The following is a 4,537-nucleotide window of genomic DNA, read 5'->3' as shown; positions in this document are numbered from 1 at the left end:
CTAGGAGCAGTTTCCACATCTCTTTCATAACCTTCAGCAGCTTAAGGCAGGACAAAGGTAACTTTTCTAAAAGTTTATTTTCATATAAATGTATTAAAATCAAAATGTACCATTAGATTAAATATAATAATAAGTCTTTGAATGGATGCAGTAGCTGGTACAGGTCAAAAGTTACAATTTAAAGTGTATAATCTATATTTTAACTTTTCCTATGTACCCGCTACAACCTGACTCATCACAATGTTGTTTTGAGCATAGTCAAGGGGGGGGGGGACATGCCTTTTCAACATCACATATGTTCCACTCTTAAATATTATACGCCCTACATTTTGTATAGGAAGGTGTGATTAGGGGTGACTTATTTGATATTAAAATTAGGTTTTCCTACCTGTCAAAAGGGTGATTTTGCCAGGCCTAGGTTGCAAGCTGCTGCTGTCAAGCTAGACAGGGTAGGCCTGTAGATATGTTTTTACTGTCTGCAGTGGAAGGCACAATAAATGATGCAAGTATTATTTAACTTTCAATGCCATTGACTTACATCTGCACCACTTACTATGGCATTATAGGAGAGTTAAATGGGCCAATAAGGTTTTAAGCCCATTTCACCTTGTTTTAGGGGTCACTTCACATACACTGGGCAGTGCACAACAGTGTCCTGTGTCCCAGTGATAGACTTCATGATTAACAGCAGGAGGGACCCAAGAAAATTAAAAAAGTGCCCACACAGAAAGAGATCATTTTGCAATGATGCTGTTGTAAAGCATGAGTTGATGTCACTTCCAGAAAAAGCCACATTTGGCAGGATAGGATCATTTAAAAACTGGTTGGATCTTCTACCTTGTACCTTGGAATATTACATGGAGCCAGAAAATATTTAAGGCCTATTCGCAATCTCCATTTGATAGTATGTTTAGTAGTCCTACAATACTGTAGTATTTGCCCTTGTACTTACTCTCAAACAGGACTAGAAGATTGTACATTACAGAATTAGAAGAGATCTGATCTCACTGTAGTTCATATAATTCTACAAGTGACTTGTGTATTAGATGTTCCTGTATTGCGCACACAGCTTAACTAGCCTATGATCTTTCCTCTTGCTCCTCATGTGCCATGATTCTTATCTTGACTCTCCAATACAGACATTTTATTTTTGCATTCTAAAGGCCATCCCTCCTGTAAGATGAATGCTCCATAGCACTCAAGCTTTGCTGTTCACCCCTATTCCCATAAAGAACAATGATAGAAGAATTAGAAATGTATTATCTACATGTATACAATGATATTTCTCTTTTCCTAACAATAAATAATTTTTGACTGAATGAGGCCTCCCCATTTTGCATTCATGAATCCTCAGTAACAAATCGATTAGATCATATCAGAGTCTGGAGACTGGAGATTTGTTTACATTTGGTGAGTGAACAGTCATATTCTTGCCACAATAGATGTGATGTGCTCATCAAATTGATGAATGTTGTGTTTTTCTATCTCTTGCCTTTTCTCAATTCCCCCTACCCATCCATTGAGGAAACCCATAACCCTTCTGCCTCTGTGTGATCATTAGAGATGTGTGTTAATTTCCACAATCAACACATCTCACTCTTAACAGGATAGTTGTGATAAAAGCGATGTCAATTGTTACAGGAGCAAGTTACTAAAATGTACACATTTGGCCAATCCACCCATCCTACCCAGGCATGAAAGGGACAACAGCATAGAGCAGACATTAAATTAAAGCAATGTTGCACAAATCTATGGCAGATAGTTACATAGTTCCTATAAATTAAGTGGAACTGTGTATCCAGGCAACATAGCCATCAGAATATGGGGACTGAGTCCAAACATATAATCAGAGTATGTCGGCCCAATTTCTAGCAAGCTCACAGTCCTCATCTGAGCCCCTAACCTAACCAGGGTACCAGTTGGCATCTGCAACCTCAGAACATGTCCACTCTAATTCCTAAAGGAAATTGTGGAAACAGATTTACCCTTTTTTGATTACTTTCTGATATCCAAGGTAAAGACAAGAAAGATACTAATTGGTATTGCAAGCATTTATTGAAACGATTATTGTATTGAAAGTGTGAGATGCAATTATCAGAAGGATGAAGCAAGGCATTTTAACCAGCATTACAAGAATGGTAAATATTATAAACAGTTCAACAATTATAACCAGGGCCACTGAAATTATGCAATTGTGCGGGTGTGGCAATTTTCGCATAATTTTATATTTGCTTCATTTGCCACATAATCCATCATCTGCTGCATAATCTGAAGATTTTAACAAAAAAAATGTTGGTTTCTTGCTCACATGGTTCAAAAGTTATTAAAACACTGTGAAATATTGCAGTGCAGTAGAAGGCTCTATGCAAAGGATGATTGGTCACCTTTCTGTAGCTTAATGCTATATTTGGGTGATAAGTTGGTACTAATGAGATGCAACTAATGCCCAAACAGAGTTAATAAGCTGAAATTTGAGAAACAAAATGTAAAAGTAATATTATCACAAAATGTGCCACATAATACTGCATAATTTGCCTTTTCTTGCCACATAATTTACTCAACACAATAATTTGGCCCTCAACTACTGCATAATTCATCACTCCTATCTAATACATTGTTCTGCATTCTGTCCATCAACTGTGTTTTTTGCAATTTTAACCCCGAGTGGGCTGGGTATGCTCAGATGTGAGTCCCAGGCTCTCCACATCACTGGAGTCAACCTATCCAGGCTGAATAAGGCTGATAGCCAGAAACCAGTCTTTGGATGCTTGATTCCGGTCTAGGAAAGACATGGCTTGGTAGTTTGGGCTGGACTGTTCCCGTGAGCACAGGGCCAAGGCTGATTTGCATATAGCCATTGTCTGACCTAGGGTGGTGTGGAGTGCAAAAAAACTATGGATTTAGGCCCAGATCTTTGTACTGGGGTGAATGTAAGACATTGTTCTGCATTCTGTCCATCAACTGTGTTTTTTGAAATTTTCCCCCCGAGTGGGCTGGGTATGCTCAGACGTGAGTCCCAGGCTCTCCACATCACTGGTCAAGCTATCCAGGCTGAAGAAGGCTGATAGACAGAAACCGGTCCTTGGATTCTTCATTCCGGTCTAGGAAAGACATGGCTTGGTAGTTCAGGCTGGACTGTTCCTATGAGGGACAGGGCCAAGGCTGATTTGCATATAGCCATTATCTGACCTAGGGTGGTGTGGAGTGCAAAAAAACGATGGATTTAGGCCCGAGTCTTTGTACTGGAGTTAAGGTAAGACATTGTTCTGCATTCTGTCCATCAACTGTGTTTTTTGCAATTTTCACCCCGAGTGGGCTGGGTATGCTCAGACGTGAGTCCCAGGCTCTCCACATCACTGGAGTCAAGCTATCCAGGCTGAAGAAGGCTGATAGCCAGAAACCGGTCCTTGGATACTTGATTCCGGTCTAGGAAAGACATGGCTTGGCAGTTCAGGCTGGACTGTTCCTATGAGGCACAGGGATAAGGCTGATTTGCATATAGCCATTGTCTGGCCTAGGGTGGTGTGGAGTGCAAACAAACGATGGATTTAGGCCCAGATCTTTGTACTGGGGTGAATGAAAGACATTGTTCTGCATTCTGTCCATCAACTGTGTTTTTTGCAATTTTCACCCCGAGTGGGCTGGGTATGCTCAGACGTGAGTCCCAGGCTCTCCACATCACTGGAGTCAAGCTATCCAGACTGAAGAAGGCTGATAGCCAGAAACTGGTCCTTGGATGCTTGATTCCGGTCTAAGAAAGACATGGCTTGGTAGTTTGGGCTGGACTGTTCCCATGAGGCACAGGGCCACGGCTGATATGCATATAGCCATTGTCTGACCTAGGGTGGTGTGGAGTGCAAAAAAAGATGGATTTAGGCCCAGATCTTTGTACTGGGGTGAATGTTAGACATTGTTCTGCATTCTGTCCATCAACTGTGTTTTTTGCAATTTTTACCCCGAGTGGGCTGGGTATGCTCAGACTTGAGTCCCAAGCTCTCCACATCACTGGAGTCAAGCTATCCAGGCTGAAGAAGGCTGATTGCCAGAAACCTGTCCTTGGATGCTTGATTCCGGTCTAGGAAAGACATGGCTTGGTAGTTCGGGCTGGACTGTTCCCATGAGGCACAGGGCCAAGGCTGATTTGCATATAGCCATTGTCTGACTTAGGGTGGTGTGGAGTGCAAAAAACGATGGATTTAGGCCCAGAACTTTGTACTGGGTTGAATGTAAGACATTGTTCTGCATTCTGTCCATCAACTGTGTTTTTTGCCTTAATCCATAACAGCATATGAATAGGAGGATAACCTCTTGCTTGATACTCTTTTTCCCAAAAGAAATCCAAAACTTCTCCAAGAGGAGATTTTTTTTATTGCAGATAAAGACATCATAGCCTCAAATCTTTGATTAAAATACCTGCATACATTAACAGGATCCAAAGAGCGCCAATTCTCCAGGTGTCTTGTATTCAATCATTTCTATATTAGAATTTGCCTCTCAAAGAAATTCTAGCAAATCATCCCAAGTGTACCCAGCACAG

The sequence above is a fragment of the Lissotriton vulgaris genome, unplaced genomic scaffold (genome assembly GCF_964263255.1).
Source record: "Lissotriton vulgaris unplaced genomic scaffold, aLisVul1.2 SCAFFOLD_394, whole genome shotgun sequence".
Taxonomy (NCBI): Eukaryota; Metazoa; Chordata; class Amphibia; order Caudata; family Salamandridae; genus Lissotriton; species Lissotriton vulgaris.
This window is presented reverse-complemented; position numbering follows the sequence as displayed.